At 46.7% G+C, this 25,936-nt stretch overlaps 1 protein-coding gene and 1 long non-coding RNA gene across 3 annotated transcripts in view; one reads left to right on the top strand and one right to left on the bottom strand.

Moving 5' to 3' along the window:
• Positions 1 to 25,936, top strand: part of LOC126540245 (uncharacterized) — a 57,668-nt gene that overhangs the window by 15,922 nt on the left and 15,810 nt on the right. The window contains exon 1 of one of the 2 annotated variants that reach the window (XM_055075911.1): positions 23,038 to 23,144. The exons of the other annotated variant lie outside the window; for it this stretch is intronic. The gene's annotated coding sequence lies outside the window, so the exon portion shown is untranslated. Of the gene's footprint in view, positions 1 to 23,037; positions 23,145 to 25,936 lie in introns of those variants that run through there. 2 annotated transcript variants of the gene reach the window in all.
• LOC129387175 (uncharacterized) lies at positions 1,617 to 5,144 on the bottom strand. The gene is made up of 3 exons (XR_008614462.2): positions 4,399 to 5,144; positions 3,411 to 3,549; positions 1,617 to 2,405 (listed from the first exon to the last, which is right to left on the bottom strand). It is a non-coding gene; the product is annotated as an uncharacterized lncRNA (long non-coding RNA).

Below are 25,936 nucleotides of genomic sequence, written 5' to 3'. Positions count from 1 at the left end.
TTTTTGACTTGAACATGGAATTCGATGTCCTGACTAGAAGTCCTTCCTGGTCGCTAGTTGGGTAGGCACTTGTTATGCGAGGTAAGGCATTCTGCAATTTCTGCTTTTAATTGAGCCAGCGGTAGTACTTGTCTCCTCCTAAGCTGCTCCTGCACCCTCCTGTACAATACCCATGCTGTTAGTACCGATAAGTCTAGCATAGGCGTAAAAATTCGAAAGTGCCATTTCTTCGACATCTGATATGTATGCAGTAAAGTCCAAACAGAGAGTCCAGCAGGTCGACACCACCCATGTGCCTGTTATGGACATTTACTACGCTGGGGCAATCAATTTCGCGAAACACCTTGGCGGAGGTAAACCAGCGCTGAGTCTTTTGGACTGGATCTCTCCCAACAAAGCTCGACAGAAATGTCACGGCGCGGTTGTCGTATCAACGCACACACGATAACTCTAAGTCATCTATCACGCTTGTGAGTGCCTCTGAAGCACCACTTCCTTTACATTTCGGTTCCTTTTCACTTTTCAGGCGGCTGTTTGGTAGACAATTCGCCCTCACCGTACCGATCGTCAAAATTACATCTTGTGATAGAGTGACCTGCAGCTTCGGGCTATTGAACAGATGGCAGCACGTTACCATATTTTGTATTTCAAGTTCATACTGTGCCAAATATGGCACACACCGATTTCGGTTTCTCTGCTGTAGTTGCAGGCAAAATTGAGAAAACTAGTAACTGCCTTGAATTGGCGAGGCCAAAAAATATGCCAAAATAATTTTTCTACGTTTCTGCGGTCGAACTTTTCAGAGAAAAAAAAAACCAATTGCTCGTGTTTGCCCCCTCCGAGTTTCACGTCGCATCCCAAAATCTACTTCACCTCTGTTTTGCGTATCACTCAAGAGATGGCAGCACTTGCCCATAATAAGTGCGCATAACTACGAGATTTACTCTGACGGTATCACATTCTCAACTGGGAATCTCACACACGCGAAAAAGAATGGTAACCGGTATGTGCCAAATATGGGACGCCATGCAATAGAGGGTTAAAAGCGACGCTTTCCGCTACTCTTTCTATGTTCGTACTATAAGAGACTGGAATACTCTACCACCTGACACTGTCTGTATTTGTTCAAATGATGATTTCTTCCATGCTTTATGAGTGTAATTCTGAGTGTTCATTTATATGAGTTGTACCCTCCCTGCTGTAATGCCTGAATGGCGAAGCAGGTACCCAATGAATAAAATGAATAAATAAAGAAATGTTTCATTGTCATGATTTTGTTTATATTGTTGCACCTTGTTAAGCAGCAATTACGAGCATTATGTGAAATCATGTGTGCAAGAAATGCAATGTTGAAGCAACTCGAGTTTAAACAAAGCAGTAGTAAGCATGAGTGTCTGCTATTTAAAGAAATCCTGCTCCAATAAGTGCTTGACATGTCTCGTTTGTTGCTATACGTTTCAATATGTGCTATACAGATTGCTGACGACATTTCAGTTGCTGTGTAACTCATGCTGCTCTTGCGTGTCACACATGAACAGACATCTTCAGCTTTGGAACAATGCATACTGCACAGTAAAATAGGCATTGCAAAGCAATATTCAACAATGCAAGATTGGTTGCCATTCATCTTGGAAATAACCTTTATTTAAAGAAAATTCCCTGGCGAGACAATATTCAAAAGCACAGTGAACAAAGCAAAGGAGTAACATAATGGCACATGGTTATTTGTCACTGCATGTGTATCTGTCATGCTCAACATAGACAAATCATGTGCTTTTCACTACTGCAGTATGCAGCATACTATGATTAGCCACATGTGAGCACACGCAATGTGTTATGTTGAAGTGCACGGCCTATTTACTTTTATGAAAATAAAAATAAAACATGTTACACCAGCACATGTCTCCACCTCATTTGCCAGCGAATGCGCCGGCGCACACTTTGCAGGTAGGCAATGCGCAAATTTCTGGGCAGCCGAAACACACCAACTATGGATTCACGCACCGCACGGCCTCTTTGAAACAAAGCTCGAGAAGGCTGCACAGGGTGCGCCTGCGGTGGCACCTGTACTTGAAGCGGCACTTGTGCCTGGGCTGGCTCCTGTGCGCTGTCGTCATGTGCACCGTCGTCACCTGGGTCGTCTGGCAGAGGCACGCCTGCTGCAAGGCAGAGGTTATGCAGCGCTGCACAAGCTGCAACAATAGTGGCTGCTTTCTGAGGCGAGTAGTGGAGCACCCGATACCTCTGCAGGCATCGGAAGCGGCTCTTGACGACTCCTATGCACCGCTCAACGGCATTTCGCATTGATGCGTGTGCCTCATTATAGCGCCCCTCTGCCGTGAGGCGATTTGGGTGACCAGGCACAGGAGTCATGATCCATGGCTCTAGCGGGTACCCAGAGTCCCCTGTAAAGTGTTGCACGTCAGTGAACGAACGTGGATACATTAAGGCACAATGCAAGAACACAGTCTACGCCAGGGCCCTTTTACAACAGCAGCGGGTCTTGGATTTATTGTTGCAATATCTATTGAACATTGACCTTCCCAGAAAGTTGTAAAGAAAGTTCGACTCATTTTAAAGAAAAGCCCAATTTCACCTGTTGTCTCGGCTGCAAATCTCATTCTCGGGTTAAGTTGGACATGTAATATTTATTTCATACTCGTGGTTTTCTGCTCCGCTCATCCCATTTGCTTCTCCCTAAATGTACATCCTCCACTAAAACTAATTAGCTCTTCTCTCTTCAGAAGTGTTATTTTATAAAACACTTCTAAGGTCTACTCTCGAATATGCTGCCAGTATCTGGGATCCTTACTCTACTTTTCGTACCTCTTCTCGCGAAGGTACCCGAACTCGAGCTACCCGTTTGATCCTTTCTAATCACTCCAGCACCACATGTCGCTGCAACAAAAAAAATTGCAGACATTGTGACACAAAGAAAAATAGCGCAACTTGCACTATTCTACAATATATACTACAGCGATCACTAACGTCGATGCCGAAAGTTTCACGCACACGCTTATTCCTTCGTTCCATGGACAGTGGCCAGGAACCAGCTACCCGAGTCCATTGTCACCAACCCTTTTCCATCATACTTGAAAACTGCCATTTCGACGTGTTCTGTAGAATTACACCCCTGCCGGTAACGCTCCACGTGGCATTCAGTGTATTGAAATTAATAAGTAAATAAACAGAATAACATGTCAGCTGTTGTATACATGCTGGTAAAAATATCTGCCTTCTAAGAGAGAGACATGTTTCTCTCGATAGTCGCTGCAGGTTCATTAGGTACTGCTGCATTCACAACACATTTCTAGCAAATCACGCTTTCTTAAAGCTTGCTAGGATGCAAAACTATTTGACTGTGTATGTTTTACATGTGGAAGAAGCACTGCTACTTTAGGTGCACTTACCAAGCAAGACTTCTCCATGAAGTAACAGGCCACGAGTGAGGCGGCGGCGAAATGCAGAATGCCTCCAAACGAAATAATCGTGGCACGATCCCGGAAACCGTGGGACAATTGCCAGGATATTCAGCTTTGCATCACACACCTCGTAAGAGAAAGCAAAGAGAAGGTGTCAATGCCACTGCAACAAATATCTGGCACAAACTTTTGCTTACAACACTACTTGCCAATCAGTTACTGTTCAGTCAGCCAACACAATTACAGAAAAGGAGATATCAACATACGCAGTAGGCAGTTGAACTAATCATCAGCATGATAACAATGTCATCTTAACCTACAAATGCAATGTTGGCATGTGTAAATGTGCTCATGTATGGCGTGCGGTCACAACACAATGTGCAAAATAATTCCTTTGGTTTCTTCCGTCCATATTGTACAAGATTCTGCTAGAGAGTGCCACCTGTATTTTTTTCTTGTTTTTCCAGACAAAGTGCCTATTACAAGCGAAAGAACGCGGAAGTGGCAGCATGTGCCGTATTAACAGCTAGAGCAAATGGGTGTCCACACATTCTCATTCTCCCTCACACCATTTTCATTGATGGGATGCTCCTTTTCAAGTTTACAGTCTGTTGGCCACAATGCTTTAGTTTTACGTCGAATAAGAATCACAAGGGCTCGTCTTCTGTTAGGATCGCTCGCAGACGAAGACTCCCTTCACTGCTACGGCGTCTATTCCGGTTTAAGTCGGCGGTAATGTGTTTACATTGTAGCATCGAAAAGGCTATTCAACTGTGATTAGAGAGCACTGAAAAAGTGCGGCCGGGTTCTATTGCCAAGATCAAAGTCGTCATTACACATACAACACAAACGCTACTTTCTCAAATAGGAACGCAAGTATTACCGGCAATTGATGAAAAATAACGAAACGAAGTTTTTTACAACGTGCACTCGCGCAATCACATATCGAAAATATTTGTCAATGAACAATACTCACGACCATGCAGTTGAGGGCGTAATACCCTTTACGGCTCCAGTACGATTCCGTTTCGCCGGGGCCGAGCTTCTTAGGGCGAACGATGGCTATCAGACTCCCGTCCACACATCCTAGAACTCTGGAATTTTTCCACGGCTAAGAAAGCCTTCCTTGACGGCGGCTTTCTGTTGCGCCGTGGATGGGAATCTAACCCATCCTTTTTCTTTGCCCACAACCGTAATGGCCTTGGCGACGGCTGTAATGATCCGGCTGACCGAAGGCTGCGACAGTGCAATCGCTTCTTCATTCCCGACGCACTGTTGAAAGCTCCCGGTGGCAAAAAACCGCAGCGCGCACAGCACTTTCATCGTAGTGTCGACACCACGAAATCTTTGAGGTCCGAGATGTCCTTCCAGCTCATCGCAAAGACGTCACACTATGTCTTTGGAGAGCCTAAAATGCCTTCGAAACTCTTCTTCGGCCATGCCGAACGCGTCGCGTCGTTGCCTCTCGTCGCGTCGTTGTCTTTCGGCACTCCCCAGCAACACAACCAAAGGAGCCGCCATTGCCGTCTCTGTCTCGTCTCGTCTAGGTGCCGGCTCGTCAGCTGGCGCGAGGTTAGCCGGCAGCCACGGTTGCCCTAGCAACCCTCGACATCATGCTCGCCCCCGCGCGCGACCCTCGAGAGAACCACTTCTCCGCGGTTCCTCTCCTAGCAGGGAACCGGTTCCTTTCCAGAAGATTGGCAACCTGTGTGACGTCATCAAAATTTGTGGTCCCGCCCACCAGGGATGACGACAACGAAACGCCGACCAATGGCAACAGCCCAAAGGAACCGGTTCCCAAAGGAACCGCTACAGAATACGGCCCATGGATATGCTTTGGTTAGCTTATGGTTATGTTACACGTGTGCCTTGTGTAGTTATGCAAATTGCTTATCAATTATATATACCATAAGTTATGCAGGATTATTAAACTTCTTTATTCATCATTGTTGGGCACAGTCTCTTGCGATTTCTGTACAGCCATAAACACAGCTCTCTGTATCGGTAGTATCACACTCTTCTCCTTCCATGTTGAATGCGCACGCATATTCTCTGGCAAGCGGTCATATAGTCGGCCTCTGCGATAAACACGCGCTTGCGGCGAACTGAAACGATGACGCATAGCGCGCGGCAGTGGCCACCTGCGCCGACTCCGAACACGCTCACGGAGCCAATTCGACTCCGAACACGCTCACGGAGCCAATTCACCTCCGAACATGCTTACGGAGCCAATTCCGACATACGCCGGCTCGCTCGATGCACGGTGTTGACTAGCGTAGCGAAAATTTTATGCGAAGCATATTAACGTAGGTTTCGGGCCTTCGCGCGACGCCCGGCGGTGGCCACCATTGACCTTCAAGTGACCTTCAAGTAGGTCACGTGACATGGCGTCACGTGATGACGTCACACCGGCTGCAGATGGGGCCTCATATTGTGCCGTCGGACGTCGCCCGGCGGAGGCCTCCACGCTTCGGTTCGCGCCGTCGCGCGCGACGCGGCGGCGGCGCCACCATCGCTGCATCACGTGATATGTGACGTCACGCCAGGGATGAAGCGGCGCGCGCCCGCCGTCGCGTCAGTCTCTGTGCCCGCAACCGCGCCAGCGTCTTTGCGCCGGGCGTGTATGCGGTCAAGATGCCTACAAACGCTAAGGATACGCTAAGGTTAAGCTCAGTGGATGCTTCGCATCCACTGGGCTTAACCTTGATAAGCCTCCAATTTTTTGCTTCAATACCTCCAAAAGTTGTCGTTAGTCCCGTGGCAGGATAGCTACTGGTCTACCTCCCCGCTCTTTCATGTTCAAGGTGTTAACTCATAATATGTTCGCAAATCTTCAGAAGTTTTGAAATCCAAAGGTTCTTGAATTCCGTTGTGCCCGGATTAAATTCACTGGCGTTTGGATTATTTCGGCTGGCGTTTGGATTAAATTGAGTGGCGTTTGGATTAAATTGAGTGGCGCTCGGATTAAAATCACTGGCACTTGGATTAAATTGACTGGCGCTCGGATTAAATTGACTGGCGCTTGGATTAAATTGAGCGGGAAAACCTGTAGTTTGCCCTAGCAGCTGTCCTTGCTGTCATATATATATATATATATATATGTTGCCAGTAAGGTGTCTCGCCTATCTTTCCTTGATGTTTTCTTTCTTTATCGAAACCTTTATCTCTACATTTAGATATGCTTGTAACGTCTCCGGGTCTATCAATCTCTCCCCTGCTTTTTCCCAACAACACTCGAAGCATCTTTTGCTTATTTCGACTGCCTGACTAATATCAAGAAAGGGGCTGACAGATGGAATAGCACACTGTGTTAGAAATTGAGGCACCTTATCCCTGCTTAGAAACTTTATATTACAGTGACTATTTAAAAGGTTTTGCGCGTCCAGTATTCCGCTATACGTAAGGGCGTTTGCATAATAACAGATAATCGGACGCTGGTAGTGACATACTGTGAAGTTCCATCTAGCGAAAATGCCCTATATAAAACTTCTTGCTTTCTATAAGTGTTCTTGTCGAAGAAAAAAAAACATTTAGAAAGGCAGCGTGTTCATGATTACATCACTGCCGAAACTTGCGATCAACGGGGAAGTAGAATACACTTGGATACTGCAATATTTCCTCTGCGTTTGCTTGGCTTAGCTGTGGGCCACCAGGTGGCGGCACCAATACGTGTGGCTCAAATTTACGCCTCCGCTAACCCCGCAATCCGCTCACGTATAGACGACCGCACGCCAAGTTTCATCCTAAAATCCCTTGATAATTTGAAAGTAACGACACTCTTTGAACTCTGCCGCCGCCGCGCGACCTCCTCGCCTCCTCCTCGCCCTTTGCGCCTCCCCCCCGCGGCAACCAGTTTTGCCCCCGTTTTTCTGCACGACGATTGGTCTCCCTGCCGTTGCCCTTGGAAACGCGGGGATCTTGAGTTTTGCTTGTGTTTTTCTTTTTCGTTCGCGCCATTTTCCTCCTGAGCACGGCTTGCTCGGCGATTTAGTTCGGCGTAGTGAACGTTGTACGCTGTGTTTCCTGCGCTATGTGCTAGCGCTATGCCGGGCTGTTGCGCATATAACTGCTGCAAGAAGCCTGAAGATGGTTATGCCGTTTTTATGATACCACAAGGAAAGCGTGACGGCTTGCGCAGGAAGCAGTGGCTGCATGACATTGGCCGAAATAACTTTGTTCCGACAAAGAACAGCGTTGTTTGCGAGCTGAGGCGTCTTATAGCTCGTAGCAAAGCATCCCGTAATGCTGCCTTTTTTTTTTCATTCTTTTTTTCACCAGCGTTTTTGCTGTGGTTGTCCTCAGTATGCTTAATATTCTGGGGCGGCTCCATCACCTCGCACGTCGCTAACTATTGTTATTCAGTCGGAAGTGCAGCATTATAAATTCTACTTTGCGCCCTGAAAAAAATTAGTGGCAAGTATACCCGTGGTATTGCAGGCGATGAGCGTTAGCTAGTCAACATTTAGTGTTTTTTTTTAAGTTTTAAGGCGAAAGCCTTTAGATCTCTATGTTGCAAGGTCGCGTTCTAAACTGGAAGTATCACGTGACCCAAGGAATGCCAGAGGTGACCCAAAGCATGTCCAACCCTGTATAAGAGAATGATTACCCAAGTTAATTTATGAATCATTAGTGATTGACATAAGGTGGATTAGGGAGGATTAAGTTTGATTAGAGTGTAATAAATAAGATTAAGGTGGATTAGAGTGCATTAAGGTGAAGGGTTGATGAAAGGGTATTAAGACCGGTTAGGGTGGATTAGGGGGCACGAACAAGGATTAGGGAGGATTAAGGTGGATAAAGGGTGATTAAGGTCGATTAATATGGATTAAGGTTAATTGGGGTTGATAAAGGAGGCTTAAGAGCGATTAGGATAGATTAAGGTGGATTAAGGACCATGGAGCTGGATTAAGTTTGATAGAGGTGGATTAGGGTGTATTAAGGTAGATTAGGACTATTAAGCAGGATTAAGTTGGATTAAAGTGCATGAATAAGGATTAAGGCAGATAAAGGAGGATTATGTGGATTAGGGTTGATAAAGGAGGAATAAGACCGTATAGTGTAGGCTAAGGTGCATTAGGGGCGATGTAGGTTGATTAGGTTGTATTCAGGTGGGTTGGTAATATTAGGGTGGATGAAGGCGCATTAAAGTGGATTAAGGTGAATTAGGGTTCATTGAGTATTAAAGCAGATTAGTCTACTCTAATCCTCCTAATGCACATTAATCCACCGAATCCACATTCATCGACCTTAATCCTCCTTCATTCACTTTAATCCACCATAATCCACGATAGTCCTCGTTATAGCACCCTAATCCGCCCTCATCGACCTTAATCTACTCGAACCCTCCTTAATGCACTTTAATCCTACTTAATCAACCCTAATGCTTCCTCATTCCCATTAATCCACCCGAATCCACATTCATCTACCTCATTCCACCCTAATCCTCCTTCATTCACTTTAATTCACGCTAGCCCACCATAATCCTCCTTAATGCACATTAATCCACCCTTATCCTTCTTCATGCACTTAAATCCACCCTAATCCACTATAATTATCCTTAATGCACCTCAACGCACCTTCATCCGCCCTAATCTACATTCTGCGACCTTAATCCAACCTAGTCCTCCTTTATGCACCTTAATCACCTTCATTCACCCTTATGCACCTTCATCGACTTTAATCCACCTTAATCCTCCTTAATACACCCGAAGTAATTTTAATCCAATCACTAATCAAACATTCATTTGCTAATCATTAACCATCTCTTATACGCTGCTGCACATGCTTTGGTTCGCTTCCCGCCTTCCTTCGGTCACGTGATATTTTCTGTAGCTCACAACGGGACCTTGAAACAGAGGTCTAAGGCTTTCGCTTAATAAGCCAGAAACAAAGCGGTGTGTCACAAGCAATACTAGATCAGGCGCACGAAGTAAGGGATCTGACCATGTGACAGAAAAATCGTCTGGAGTATAGAACTAGTCTCAAAGCTCCCTTTACATCGGTATACTCCGTTCATACGGCTTTAAGAAAAAAGCAACCTCCTCGTAAACGTTGCCTCCAGCATTGTTGATGCTGTTATTCGCATTTCTCAAAATTTTCAAGCCCACCGGGGCGCGCAACTGGCCCAAAATAACACGCCTCCATAGAATCCTGCGGCCCGTCCGCGGGAGCCCAGGAGGAAAAGCGCGCCGTGCGCAGCCGGCGGGCGAGGAGGATCGAGGAGGAAAGCGCCGTGAGGAGGAGAGTGTCGCTACTTTCAAATTATCAAGGGGTTTTATTTCATCCTAGACGCCAGCGCTCGTTTCTCCCCTGGCGGAACGATTTCATCTCCAACGGGTGTAGGTTTCCGCCGCCGCTTCCCTTAGCGGTCGCGCCCGCGTTCAGTTCGCGCTGCGCGCGAAACGTCTCTTGTTTGCGACGGCGCCTCTTCGGATGACCGGAAATTATTATTGTGTTGTTAACTGTCACGACAGCAATGTAAACACGAAAGGGTTGATGCCACCAGTGAAATTCTGCCGATTCACAAGAAAATGGTACGAAATAAGCAGACGACACACATGGATTACTGCGGTGCGCCGAGCGAAGTAAAAAAAAAAATTAAATTATGGGGTTTTACGTGCCAAAACCACTTTCTGATTATGAGGCACGCCGTAGTGGAGGACTCCGGAAATTTCGACCACCTGGGGTTCTTTAGCGTGCACCTAAATCTAAGTACACGGGTGTTTTCGCATTTCGCCCCCATCGAAATGCGGCCGCCGTGGCCGGGATTCGATCCCGCGACCTCGTGCTCAGCAGCCCAACACCATAGCCACTGAGCAACCACGGCGGGTCCGCCGAGCGAAGTAAACAACTAGAAAACGAAGCGAGCTCGTTAATTGATCACTCCTGAGTGTATGACGGTTTCTATATGTAACCCACATGAATTTAATAATTACTCGGTACATAATCCTTTTATTCATATAAAAACTTTAAGTTGTTCGACGAGCGCTTGTCCTGTCTTCTTTCTCGTGTTTCGTTTATGTGTGCGCTGCCCAAGAATGGAAACCACTTCTGTTGTATGCGCTAGCAGTGGCCGAAGTTCACGCGTGCCGAGAAATTGAATATGTGCACGATGCATTGAGCATGACCAGAGTTCATTCCCGCTTCACCACTGCACCGATCGATCGAGTTGCTGGACGATACACGCCCACGTCTTGGTCGCGCCGGCATTGCTGAAGCAGGAATGATTACTAATACTTTCAACTTCCGTCTCTTGAGCACTGTTAAAAAATGGCCAAGCTGTCTACACTGCTGCTTCTATTCCATATTGTAGGGGACGCCCTAGTTGAAGTTGTGTTTGCATGTCGTACTTGTGCTATGCAGCGATATATTTTTGAGAGCAGCATTCCGGGCAAGTTGGTAATCCATTACTTAAATGATATTGCGCGACAAAAAACGACACGGACGTGAGAGACGACACACCAAGCGCTTGGTGTGTCGACGACATGCGCTTCGTGTGTCGTCTCTCACGTCCGTGTCGTTTTTTGTCGCGCAATATCATTTAAGTCATCGATATATTTTGTTTATTTCCGCACAGTGTCGATGGAAGACCGTTGTCGCCATCAGAGACAACACGGATTTGTAGCAAACATATTGTGAAAAACTTCAAAAATGACTTTAGCTCGTATGTGCCGTATGTATGTGCCGCATCGTATGTGCTGACGATTTTTCCGGCGGTACATACGATGTCGTTTCCAATCACCTGCTCAGCGTCACTTACATGGTTAAGCAGACGCTGCCCTTTCGCCGCATTGCAGCCATAAAAATAATCGTCAAGCGTACCGATAGAAGCGTGTACAGTCTGTTTCACACTTAGGGGAAAACTCGGAACGTATTGCATCGCGATGCGGCAAGCAATGGAGTCGTGCGGTGGCAGCAGCTCGAGCAGGCGCAGACGCTCGAGGGGCGCAGTCGTGATCTGCGTCGTCTGCTACGGCGGCGCGCGCTGGCCGCATTGTCGGGAAGCGTGCTACTGTCAGGGGCAGTGCACGTATATTTCTTCACTGTGTGTGCTACCGTAATAAGCAGCGACAAGACGCACTAAGATGTGCGCGCAACGTGTTCAGTCTTTGTTTGACTCGAAAGGAAAACAAAGCACTCAACAATGATAACTATGGGAGTCGAACACGATGAAACAAACGGATACGATTAAATGAATGTTTTAGGTTCAGACAATGAGCTGGAAATGATTTTTCTCGACAATCATTCGCTACACCAGACAGACTCTGCCCGCCGGCGGGGAATTGGACACGTCACGCACGGAACTTCAGTTAGTATCTCGTCATGTCCCCAGCGGCAGCGATGACAGCGCTCATCCTGGAAGGCAGTGAAGTGCAGAATGACTTGATCGGGGATGTGTTCATTCGCAGCACGTCTCAGTCGCTGACGATGGTGGATCGAAGCCTATCCTCGGGCGACTGATAGAGGGGATGGTGCGCCAGCGATACTTTCAACGAGCCCCAGACATTTTAAATGATGTTGGCGCCCGGGGATTGAGGCGGCCACTCCAAGAGAGTGACTGTGCGCTCTTCTAGCAGTTGTTGCACCACACGAGCAGTGTGGATCGGCGACCTATCGCGTTAGAATATATAGTCGCCTTCCAGAAACGGGCCGTCAAGAATGCATGGAATCAGTACGTCGTCTATGACTGCCCTGCAGCGATGAACTTACCTTTGAGGCATATCAGTTGGCGTCGCACAACGGATAGTAAAGAATACCGGCTCATTTCACGCCGTAACGATGAGATCGGCGCCCTGCAACTGATAGTAGAACGTTTAGCGACAATGCGGCCAGCGCGCGCCGCCGTTGCAGACGACGCCGTTCAAGATCCCGCCCCTTGAGCACCTGCGCGAGCTGCTGCCGCCGCCTGACTCAAGCGCTCGCCGCATCGCGATGCAATGCGCTCCGAGTTTTCCCCTAAATGTGAAACAGACTGTACACCGCCCTTCACGCGCACACACGTAGGCACACTCCGCGCGCGGCGCGAAACGTGCCCAAACACGCGCAGTGCAGGAGGCAATCAAGGCGGCGCGAACGAGAGATGGGAGAGGGGTACCACCCGCTAATAGAATTTTGCTTCGCATGCGGCGCTCTCAACGCCGGCGCAGCAGCGCCGCTCTCGGTGCCGTTCTTGTCTATAATGGGAAACTGGACGCGCTAAAACCGCGTGCGTCTATTTGTCGTACAAAAATCCCTCACGTGACCTGATCCTAGGTGCCTAGGGACAGCATCATTTAGGGATTTTTGAGAAGGCGCGATGCTGGCGCCGAGCGACGCCGTGGCGTGTTCGTTCTCTGGACCGCGCGTTGTTCAACATTGCTCATGTAATCGTGCGCACGTTGCTTGTGTGTTGGTTGTAGGTTCTGTGTTACTTGGCGGAAAGCCGTGAGTAGTGGCGGTGCGGCAGTGCGGCTTTGGCCTCGGTGAGCTCTGGCACTACAGAATCTGCGTTGTGTGATCCGTGCTTTCTTGAGAACCCGGCGGTGCTGACAATTGAAATATCGAAGTGGCCTAGCGCCTCGGCAGCGAAGTTCTGCGTACCGCGATGTGGCGTCGCCGTGTCCGACTTTGCTTAACGGACATCGAGGGATGTGCTGCTCGCTGCAAGCCATGTAAATGCAACTGCGTCGACCGCCCACTGTTCAGCGCTGAATGTGTGTTTGGTGTGCTGTGCTTGAAACGAGTGATGCAGCCGTGCAGCGGGGGTGGCGGAGGAGCAGAGTGGCTTACGGGCTCCGTTTGCGCGTCCACAGACATGGGCTCCCGTCTTGGTCTCATTAGCGGCTGTCGCGGGACTGTGGTGTGCTAGCTCCTCGCCTAGTATGAAGTTTACGACGCTAACACACAGCATGTTCACGTCTTTCCGCGCTATATGTCATTTGCATGACGGCCGAGTTGAAAACGAGACATATAGTGTTCTTTGCGTTTGTGTGTTGTAAATTGCTTTCTATTGTGAAAGTTCTGGGAGTCTTATTACGCAAGGAGTGCGAACGTAAGCATAAACACATATGTGTGTCTGAAATTTTGAATTACCCATAATACCCTTTACGACTGATAAGTGGGCTACACGGCCTGTGTGAATCAGCTACCGTATGTTGCGACGCTCTTCCGTGTGGTAGACTGATGCATGGTGCGCGTTTATTTCTGTACTGTTGTGAAAACCATTTGTTTATTCACTCAATGCAAATGTACGCCTTCTTCATCGCAGTACGTTTTAGTTACGCGGTGAAGCATACTAAAAGTGGGAGGGGGCCACTATCAGCCAGAATAGTATGTCCACTTAGGCGACCTGAGAGGCGGCGGGTTTGTGAGTGTATGATTAAAGAACTTTTATTGTGTCCAGTGACAGTGGCCTCTTTTCACTTTTAGTATGCTTCACCGCAGTACATTGCTTAGGCTTCACCGCGAAATAATAGTGTGTTGCGAGAAAGATAATTGTAAAAAGCCTAATTATGCAACATTTCTTTTGTAGCTTGCTACACCGAAATACAGGGGTGTAAATAAGCATCGTGCAGTAAAGCATACTAAGAGTGGAAAGGGCATATAGGTTTACACTGTGTTCATTACTTTCAATTGTGACATAATTTGCAAGTGCATCTGTACTCGTGGTAAGCTTCACTGACAATTCTTAGTACATTACAAATTAATATTGCAATGAAGCTTACTAAAGCACATTCGCCATTATGGTACGTGTTATTCACCTTGAATGCAGGAGCACAATGCGGATTCTTGCCCCTGCTTTTGGCTGGACTGCACATGCTCTTTGAGAATTGATTCATTGTTCATAAGTGCACTGGTACTTTACTCTAAACTGGAGGGCTCAAGTTGATATGAAAGCACAATTTTTAGTAAGGGGACAAGATGTTGCCAAGATGGTTGCAGCACAGCCTTTTTTTTTCTTCCAGGCACCTTTTCTACTTGAAGCTTCCATTGCAGTGTTTCGAACCTCATTGAACCAGCACATAGTGTATATAAATATTGGACACTGATTGGGAACATCACCTAAGTTCATGCCTATATATAGTAAAAAGATGTAGCACGACCAGACAAAATAAAAGAAGGGGGTGGGCTGTAGCAATACTAAGTGTTAAATGGTGCTTTATCCTTTCCCTTGAGTTTTCTGTTTTTATGGATCCTCCGCAGTAACCATGCGAGTGCCAAACTTGAGCTTGTTGGTTTCAAGTCTCATGGTTGTGTTGGAATCTCACCGCTGGCACGAGTTGTTGGAAATGGGTCGCAAGCCCCAAGGGTAGCGTTGGCCTGGCGGCCTGGGGCACTGGAAGCATCCGAAGGTCCCGGCAAAGCATGAGTCGACTGGTAACAGAACAACTGGTTTATTCTAACATCGCAAAAGAGCGGGCGGTCAGGTCGACCGAAGTGAGAGACGGGAGAGCACGTAACTCGACAGAAGAAATCGGAGCCTCTCTCTCGGCGTCCGGGGGCAGCTGCTCTTATACTTTCGCAGTTGAGGGCAAGAAGGAAGACCTCGTGACGAGACCACGTGACGGCGGGTACGGACGAGCTGAGATACATGTTGAGACGAGTGTAGTGACTCAACCGCCGGCCGGGCGCCGGACAGACCTCCTCGCTTCACACTTGGGGAGCTCCTCTCCCCGGCTGCCGCGCTTTGACAAGCGTGGCACACACACACACACGCACACACGAAGACACGTGGCACTGAAACACGCCTGGACGCGCTTGGCGGGGAGGCGTATCGGCGGCGCTGAACGGGCCAAAATGTCCGCCGCTTGGAACGAAGGCTCGGCGTCCGTTGCATCCGCGCCGGCTATACCGCGCGTTGTAGGCGAAACGTAACAGTTGTTAATAACAGAACAGCCCTTGTTTGTGATAAACGAACAAGGGCTTGGAGGCATCCGTTCACCTTGCTTGCCTCATGGTGCTGCTTCATAAGCACCGTGAGCATCCAGGCCAACTAGGAAGCGAGGTTTGTTGCAATTGCTTCTGAACTTTATTGCCACCAAACCAACAGGGCTCTCAATGACAGCTTTTGGACAGTAGAATGCTTGCACCCAGCAAAGTCGTAAGAAGGAAGTATTCAGGACGTGCAAAGTGGGCTTTTGAAGCTGGCAGCATTACTGAAGGGGCTTTGCCCATCTGCCCTCTTTATGGATACACAAAGATGTTCTCCTCTTTAAGAGGGATTGTTTCAGAGGTCGTTACATGGCAACAGTGTTGGGTGTTTAGTAGCTTGTCTTTGCCCACTGTTAATAATCTGTTCCTTCTCCAGTGCCCCTGTGAAGTGCCTACTTTTTGGACACAATGTGCTCTCCATGCATTCATGCATTTTTAGCTTGTAAGGACGTCTATTACCCCTTGCCTCAAGCTGGTCTTTGCTGATGTCACCCAAGAAGGCATTGGGGAGTATGGCAATGTACGCTTACAAAACACTGTCGATACCAGTGAAACTAAATTAATGGAGCTGCTGTTCTTTTTTTGTCCACTCCATCCTTGTTAGTTACAATGAGCAATGTCCGAACAGAAGGCATATGTAGTTGGTCGTGCATAGCCTGCGCACTAAGACTTGTTGGCATGTTATGACCTTAGCACAGTGTTTATATGTAAAAACCTTCTGATGTGTTGATGACTTCCTTCTCTTTATCATACTTTGCCTGGTGCAGCCAGCAAGTGGGTCAACCAGATGTTCAACAGGATTCCCACTAGTTTTCCCAGAGTCTCCTTACCAGGGTGCTGCTCATAGATATCTGTTTTCTTGACCTTGCACTGCACTTCAACCATGGCCACACCTGCTAAACCTATAGCATGCGATCAAAAAAGTGCTATACATCATGTTGCTCCAAACTCGTAACATGTGCTACAAGGCCTTGAGGAACACCCTCATCATACTGTACGAAGCTTCGCATGATAAGTGTGACAATTAACATCTGCTGGTTTTTCAGTGTTATTCCTGTCCAGCTTGCTGAAAGCTATCCTGAGTGTTTCAAAAGCAAACGACCGCTGCTGGACAAGAAGTGCTTAAAACAAGGGTCGCTATAACCGCATATGTCACACGAAATGAAGGCCACTGAGTATACAGGCGGTTTACTTCATATCCGACAGGCTTGGTTCTCCCTTTGCTAGTGAGTGAACTCAACTTGCCCCAAATACATGGCATGTGACAAACTATGTGCCAGATGCTGTGTCCCCTGCAAAGCTGAAGATGTGTATGAGATCCTGACACCCTGCAGCGGCTTCTACACTGGGCAAACAGGCTACTATAAAAACGACTGCCTTTACTAATATGCTAATAACATGAAAACGGGCAGAAATTTGGCTATTCATTGGACCCAACTGCAGGTGCAAGCCACCCTTCCACCAGATGTCTGTTGTTCACAGAAACTGGAGCGATACAAATGCAGATAAAAACAATGTTTGAAAGTAGTAGAGTTGAACTACATTCTGCACAAGCAGTGCTATCTGCAGCACTGGTACCTTATAGCCACAATGCATGGCTGCACCACCATGCAAAGGCACTATTCTTGAATTATTAACTTCTATTATATTTATGGTGGCCATATATTGCAATTACATATCATCCACATTGTGTGCAATATGGTTAAATGTCAATTATGATAGCCATTCCTAATCTCAGATGCAACAAAAGAGCAAATATAGGCAACAAATTGCAATTCAAAGAGACAAAAGGCAACTAGTGCACAGGATAAGTGACAGACTTCCTTTTATTGAAAAAGAAACGTGACATGTGTCATACCACCACCAGTGGGTAGCAATCTTTCAAGGTTCGGTGACAGAGGCAAAACTTAGCAAAATGCTACAATCACGCTGTAAAACGGCCTTGGACACAGAAAAACCTACATCATATTGTACAGAATGAAAGGGCAAGACTCCATCTAAGAACAGTCTATGGCACCACATACTTGAAATGGTGTAAAAAATGTTGACATGCCCTACCCGTAAAGAAAAAGCAACAAACACAGAAAACACGCCTTAAAATGCAATGTGCAGAGTCTGAAACCAAGAAAAAACAACCCGAAAAAGGTTTCGCTAAGTCTTTCAGCGATTAAAATTGTCAAACTGTATCATCACTTCTTAATGAACCTGCACAGCTGAAAAGGAAGGAAGGAAAGCTCAATAGCAGGGCTGCAGAAAATGTCACCGAATAAATAAACTTTGCTTACCAACGATACCTTTGCTTTAGTTGTGGTCTGTGTATAAACTAATTGTGTACAAACTTTTCTTGTTTAGAATGGCTGAGCGGATAGGGAAAAAATGACCATAAGAGCACTAGGTGTATGCATAGTCTACGCACAAAAAGCCACTGCTTTCTTACTTTTTTTTCTCTGTACTAATATTCATGAGTATTTAGGTGCCTTATTAGCACTGCTAACATCCCACTGCAAAACACAAAATTGGGCAAGTTGTGGCATAAAGAAAATTGCAGTTTCACTCATAATGTGAAACAGTGATGCAGTAGCTGGTGAAATATGCACAGGAAGCTTACTTCATGCAGTGTTTGCTGAAGTGAACACTTGCCAATGCAAGTCGGTAATCTCAAAAAAGTAAAATAAGTAAGAGTCCTATTTATTTGTGGGAGTTGTGCTTCAGTGTTGAAGTGGAAAGACTCGGCTTTTCCTCCTCCTCTTTCATATCCGGACTTAGCCACTGATCTACACCAAAACAGCCCTTTAGCTTCTTACTGCTGAATTCGTTTTGGTTTTCTCAAATCTCTATTGGGCTACGCATTGCTATGTCTCGCGCTTTGCTTGAGGAAAAGAAGGCACCAACAGCTCCATCCAGTAAATCTGAGAAGCCAAGCACTAGAAGATTAATGAAGCAGATGCACCCAATCATTGTCATCACATGCAAGAAGAAAACTTGACATAGGACTGCCTACACAAGTGGGAAGGTGATGTGTAAGAACTTGAAGGTGTGGATGCCAGCTCTATATACAGTATGCAGACATTGAGCAGGTGTTAGCCAATCTAGGCACCTGTTGGCTAGATGACGCTCTCCGGGATCAGTATTCACCACGACTGTACTTTCAGCAGAGTGGCTGAAATGTAGAATTGTGGACTGCCACTCTTTTGATTGTATGTTTGAATCCTCGCAGCACAGTGAGAACGTTATTTGCAATATTCTAGCAAGAAATTGGGGAATTCCAGTGACAACACCATTAGACATCAGAACAACCAGGGGAGTTAGCCCATAGCAGCTATTGCTGTAAAAAAATAAGACTGGCATAAGCACAAGAATTGAAATGGGCATATTACATGCCTTTGCTCTGGTAGTGGTCCACTACTTTGGTGCTACAGTTAATGATCTCCACTGTCACTGGACATAATAAGAGTTCTTAAATTATACACTCGCGCACCCGCCGCCTCTTAGGTCACCTAAGTGGACATACTATGCTGGCTGACAGCGGCCACCTCCCACTTCAAGTATGCTTCACCGCGTAACTAAGCTGTACTGCGGCGAAGAAGCCGCACATTTGTATTGAGTGAATAAACATGGTTTTTACAACAGTACAGAAATAAACGCGCACCATGCATCATTCGACCACACGAAAGAGCGTCGCAACATACGGTAGCTGATTCACACAGGCCGTGTAGCCTACTTATCAGTCGTAAAGGATATTATGGGTAATTCAAAATTTCAGGCACACATATGTGTTTATGCTTACGTTCGCACTCCTTGCGTAATAAGACTCCCAGAACTTCCACAATAGAAAGCAATTTACAACACACAAACGCAAAGAACACTATATGTCTCGTTTTCAACTCGGCCGTCATGCAAATGACATATAGCGCGGAAAAGCGTTAACATGCTGTGTGTTAGCGTCGTAAACTTCATACTAGGCAAGGAGCTAGCACACCACAATCCCGCGACAGCCGCTAATGAGACCAAGACGGGAGTACATGTCTGTGGACGCGCAAACGGAGCCCGTAAGCCACTCTGCTCCTCCGCCACCCCCGCTGCACGGCTGCATCACTCGTTTCAAGCACAGCACACCAAACACGCATTCAGCGCTGAACAGTGGGCGGTCGACGCAGTTGCATTTACATGGCTTGCAGCGAGCAGAACATCCCTCGATGTCAGTTAAGCAAAGTCGGACACGGCGACGCCACATCGCGGTTCGCAGAACTTCGCTGCCGAGGCGCTAGGCCACTTCGACATTTCAATTGTCACCATGCACCGCCGGGTTCTCAAGAAAGCACGGGTCACACAACGCAGATTCTGTACTGCCAGAGCTCACCGAGGCCAAAGCCGCACTGCCGCACCGCCACTACTCACGGCTTTCCGCCAAGTAACACAGAACCTACAACCAACCAAACCAACACACAAGCAACGCACGCACCATCACATGAGCAATGTTGAAGAACGCGCGGTCCAGAGAACGATCACGCCGAGGACGAACACGCCACGGCGTCGCTCGGCGCCAGCATCGCGCCTTCTCAAAAATCCCTAAACAATGCTGTCCCTATGCACCTAGGATCAGGTCACGTGAGGGATTTTTGTACGACAAATAGACGCACGCGCTAAAACCAGGCCCCGCACACTCTCAAGTTCAACAAATGGCCACAGAGGGCGAAAAATCAATCGAGGCGCGTTTCAGCGTAAGCGCGCAAGTGGAGCTACTGTAATTTGGTCGAATACTTTAATTTGTGCTTTCTCTGCTAGGGGCGCTGAACATGCTGAATTTTTTAATTTACACAAACCATTGACATGAACAATCGAGGTGTCTAAGGATGCTTTTTTACCTCAGGCAAATAAGCAGTTGATATTTTTTTAATTTGATTGTTGAAGCTGCTTTTTAGTCATAGCGTCAAGGTTTTTGTGCTCGATTAACCACCGACAGCCTATTGGTATCGATGTGTTTCCTGGCCGTTGGCATTCGAATACTACGGCGGTAAAACATTTTCGAAAGCATGCTGGTTTCGTCTGCGAGTCATTACATAGACTTGCTGTAAAAAGGTCTACTCTTGGCAAAGAATAGTGCCTCATTTTGTTTAGGCGTTGATTATCATAATGAATGCGGCGGAGGTTGAGGGAGTACGCTTGAAGGTACGTTTTTATGCCGTTGATCTCCACAACAACGTAAGTACGCAAACCGATGTCACAGAACACCCGATGCATCATTGTGTGTTCTCCGTCATCGCTTGTTTGCTGTATGCCTACTAATTCTTCATTTCTTCAAGTGTTGTATCCTCCTTTTGTCCTTGTTCTCTTGTGTTATGTCGTTCCGTCAGCTGTAATGCGCATTTGCAAAACCAATACGTTTGATAAGACGCAGTGGTTATCATAATTTCACTACACGTGTATTAAGCTGGCACATATGGTTCAGATACAGATACCTGTATGCGAACTTGCACGACGTTGATGCGGAGATTAGGATAATTATGACACCCGTAAGGAACAGGCAGCTGACGGCCGTATGAGCTGTTGCGTTCTTTCCGCCAAACTACCCGGCCTGGTAGTGCTGTAAAGATGACGTATAAAAGTGACACGCGGTGACAGGGAAATTATTATACTTAGCAGCCGACCGTACGTTTTGTAGCTTAGGTCTTCTTTCTTGTGCGTTTGTGCTACCCTTATTAATGAGCCATTTCTTGACTATGTTCTTGACTATGTAACCGCGTTTGTGTGGATGCGTAGACGTGTGCTTTTTGTTGTACTTGTAAAATGCAAATAAAATATTTTCAGGCTTACTCAATCTTTGGTGTCGTGTGCGTTTATTCCAGTCGAGGCCATCGTGCCACCTGGAAACCGCATTCTGTCAGTAGCCCTACACGAAATGCAACAGCTGGAGCGCGGCGGCACAATTTAACTCAGGGTAACGGCGGCGTAATAAACGAAAAACCGCTCGGGATGCCCTTAAAAGTCAGTTAAGAGTGTGCCTTAACTCGATATGACTCAGCGCTACATGTATTCTGCTGCGCCTCGATCGTGCTCCCGCCAGTTTGGTTGCTGTGTAGCAAACGTAGCGCCTACATATTTGCGCAGCAGCCAGAAACCCAGTAAAGCCACAGAACACCTGGTAAAGCGTGTGCAAAACCCCGTTTCCGTTTCCTGTTGTACAGCGCCACCTGTGGTCGCATACTTTAGTTCACGACGCCACCGCTACGTTTATTTCCGTAGCACTGTGCAAGGTACAGTTTCCCTTCTCTAAGCTTGTATAGGTGTTCTGTGCTAAAACTGTCTAATACTTCCATCCCTTTTGGATCAGAGCGTTTTTGAAAAGTGGACGTTCCCTGCGGGTCTTGCTGGTTGAATATCGCGGCATTCGTTTACGATGTGTTCAGTCTTTCCCAGATTTTGTCTGCAGCAGACATATGCTCCATCATGTTGCAGATGTTAGCGTCGGAACGATTTTGTCCTCGGGTAGCCAGCTAGAAGCTAAAATAGCGAGGCACTGAACTTTTTGTTTTTTGGTACACATTTTCGCTCCTCAATAATGTTGTGCCATACCTGTAAATCTTTCTTGTTTCCATTTATTTTTTTGCATAATATATACCTACTTCATTTCTGTTTCTTTGTGATTAGTACTGGATGCCTATTTGCGCTTTCAGTTAACCTGTACTTCATTGCCAACTTCCATGTCCTCTTTCTCCATTCCGTCCCCATGCATTCGCGGTACAGGTATATGTGTACTTTAGTCGTCCGTTTTTGTTATTCATGTTCTCGTATACTCCTTCAAAGCTTATCTTGCTCAGCGCTTCTCCTTCTTAAAACAGCCTCTAACACACGTCGCCCTGCACTGCCTCGCTTGTAGTTCACCGTGTGCCCCCCCCCCCCCCCCCTTGCCGATCGGGCCTCTGACACTTGCTTAACTCTTCGAACCCCGGCATTGTCTCTAACATTAAGCACAAAATAACATTTGGTAACATTAGCACTAGCACCTTCAATCCCTTTACAATTTCATCGCACCCCATCATATGTATTTTGGCCACTAATTGATGTTTCATTATTGCTACGTCACACTTCCCTTTCACCCTCAGATTATCTCAGTGGTTGTACAAGTAAGTGTTTCCTTCGGTTCTATCTACACATAGACTTTTATACTGCTTGGCTATGGGTATGGGGGAGGGGCGAGGCCCCGATGAGAAGTGCAGTGCGCCGCCCCTCGACTGACTAGGACACTGCGCTTCAATGGCGCTTAGCTTACCGGCAATTCGCATACAATGGGCAGTTGCTGTCCAAACACGCCCTCGCTCCAGCGTACTTGAGTTTGGGCCAGGAGCATTTGGTTACTAAGCCTTTGCCCAGGAGCACCTGGGTGTTTCATTGCAGCAAAGTTCAGGTCAAAGGTGGCACTGCCACCCAGTGTCTTGAGATAGAATACCGAGCGGAGAAACACTCTGGGTAAGGGCGTGAGGTGGTGCGTTATGCGGCGTAATTTCACGAGTTGTCGAAGGCAGTCATATGGCAGCATGCGGCAAGCAGGCCACATCTTGGCCCGGCCTTGGCATAGAGTGCCTGGGCAAGATACGGGCCCCGCTTCGCAAACTTCCCGTTACGCCCCTTCCTGTGTTTTAAATTGGAACGAGATTAACCGTAGAAAGAACGTGAGTTCCATGACACTCTCAAGGACAGAAGAGTACGGCCTGTGGCCGGATGTGACGGTGATCACGTATGCCTTAAGGGTACCGCCGCTACGATGCCGCCTTCTTCAGCTGAGCAACGACGACGCGTCCACACCCACTTCAGGTAGGCTGCCTGAATGCATTCTTGCCTTTACAGCTGCCTTCCCTTAGTAGCTAGCCTATCTAGCTGTTCCACAACTCAATTCTGACGCGGAGTGCAGCCCAACTGCGTACGTAAGGCTGAGAGCCCGTCACAACTTATAATGATTACGATAACACATTCCAATATATCTGAAATAATCCGTGAATCATGTATTACTATTTTACGCATGCTACATGATTTCTATTGCTATTTCCAGAAATTGAAAAAAAAAGTATGAGGCAAGCACACCGTAAACATTATTGTACCCTTAAGGGTAACTCGCTTGTCCCATGGCTAACATGTACCATAAGATCTTACTTAAGGTGTAAGAGTCGAGTTCTTGACAGGAAGAAATACCAGTGTTCATGCGTGGCGACTTCTTGTGGCAAGTGAACATGATTATCCCTGCGACAGACGGCACGAACACTGCACGGAATAAACTTTAATGCTTATCAGTGTCAAACTATCGCGTCGGATATTGCGGTGCGCCCCAGTCAGTCGGAATTATTACACGCGTTTCTACTGCGGGTATTAAAGCCTTAAGAGGAAGCTTCCGCTCAGAGGTTGCCATATAGATATATGGGGGAGGAGAAATTGTTTTTCGAAGCAACCATCGCACTGAACTTGATAAGGTCTAAACCAAAGGTCGATATATCTAAAAAAAAAGTTGAAAGCAGCGAATATTTTATTTAGGCTGTCGATTTTTTAACAAAGCTTGTTTAAAATCGCAAAAGTAAGAAAGAAACTAAACGATGAAGATTACAACTATTAACTCAACAATGAAAAAATGACATCACTCAATTGCACTAATAGTACATCTGAAGCGGACAGAAATGACGTGACAAACATGGTTCTCAATCATACCACTAATCTGTGAGTGAGACTTTGCACAACCCTTGTAAACATTGTAAATAGTTTGCGGCACATACGAATTAATACATCAAATTTGTGGGCTCAGGATGTTCCAAAGGACGTAATTGACAGAACTGCGATATCTGTCTTTTATATACAGTTACGGATTTGTAAACTTTGTGCTTCTATATTTTAAAACTTAGTGATTTTCGGCAAGCTTTTGTAAAATTCAGGCCTAAATGAGAGTTTCGGTTGCAACAGTCATTATAACTTAATCTGGGCAACGCGGAGTGGTTTCGCACTTCAGAAGCTCACCATACTTGCGGTTCGGAATCTCTAAATGTAAGACGGACAGTGCATTTTAGGGGGACAAAACGAAACGCCTGCGCCGTGTCTGCACCTTGGCATTCGTTTCAAGTGTCGCGTCGTGCCTGCACGCCTGAAACTGAGCTGCACAATTTCTGAACTTCTCCTTCCCTGCCGTGAACTGGTTCAATGGGGCACAAACGAACCTTTTACGAGCTCAAGGTAACACAAGTAGTCTGGTAAGAGCGATTGCTTGCGCATTTTAATAAAAAAGGAAAAAAAGTGGCCAACAATGGGCACGTGAGAACTTAGCAGACGCATTGCCAAAGTTGTCTGCTGGTGCACATTCGCAGTGACGCACATCCGGTGACCCAAGGTGAGTGCAGGACAGCAGACACCAGCAAGATGTCGATTCGTGTACACATCTCCAGTGGCCTTATCGGTAGGACAGCCGCCTGCGCACACCTAGTGGCCAAGCTAGTGAACAACTTGGGTCACTGGGTATGTGATGAGGTTAGATACGCACTACAAACTGGGTGAATGTTCCCAAACAATGCTAATCGCACTAAAGAGGCCATTCATTTAACTACTAAGTATGTGGTTAGTCGTGGTAGGTAGTAGAGAGAAAAGCGGGTTTAACGTAAAGTCAGAGATGAAGATACAAACGGGCGCAATGAAGAATAAACTAGCTATGGAACTATATCGAACAGTGTAGAAGCAATACAGAATGAAAAAAATTCTGCAGTAATTAAAAAAGCCTTGCTCTACTAACATGACGAAACACTGCGCTACGAAGCACCGTTTTGGCCATGGACGCAAAGAGCTAAGACAATAGAAGCACTGGAAGTGCACAGACTGTTCATTGTCGGCGACGAAAAATAGTGTATGTGGCACAGGGGTACATCATATCACGCAACCAACCGACTTAATAAATCACATTATTGGATGTGTTGTACTGTTCGACCTCATATGAGGGTGTCTGAGAGTCCGGTTTAAAAGCAGAACGTTTTGAAATAATGATTCGGGCATAGCGTATGAAAATGTGGAAGTAAACATTAGCATGTCCTTGTATAATGGCACACTATCTACCCAGTGATAACAGTGGAAGTATTCAGCCTGCCTGAGGCACGCACTTTTCAACATAGTCGGAGGAGCGCGAACGAATCTGTGGTGGACACTAGCAAGAAGCGACTGGAAGACTGATTTCGAAAAGAAAGACGAGACATGCATTGAAGAAAACCTATATGGAATACGGTAGTTTAACGCAAAAAATCATTGCGATATTAATATACGCAAGAAATGTTAACTGAAGAAGCATAGTGGTGACATGTGTCACCACATCGTCTCAAAGGACATGCACACATTATCACCAGAGCCCCTTCTGGTCATGCGCCAGAGTTTCCGTTGGCCAGAGTTTGATTTCATATTCCTGAAAGTTGCACGAGTTGGTGTTGATTCATGCTCTTGTGGAATTGAGGGCGCACAAGCGACTAGAGGCACACGAACGCAGCACTGACTCGCGAAAGAATATAAATGTTCACACTGCTATTTCCTTGTACCAGATGCTAGCAATTAGCACATTTTTCACTTTGGAAGGATCGACATTCCCGGTTTGC

This window comes from Dermacentor andersoni, chromosome 2 (genome assembly GCF_023375885.2).
Source record: "Dermacentor andersoni chromosome 2, qqDerAnde1_hic_scaffold, whole genome shotgun sequence".
In the NCBI taxonomy this organism is placed as follows: domain Eukaryota; kingdom Metazoa; phylum Arthropoda; class Arachnida; order Ixodida; family Ixodidae; genus Dermacentor; species Dermacentor andersoni.
Note: the sequence above shows the minus strand (reverse complement) of the source record. Positions and strands in the feature narration are given on the sequence as shown.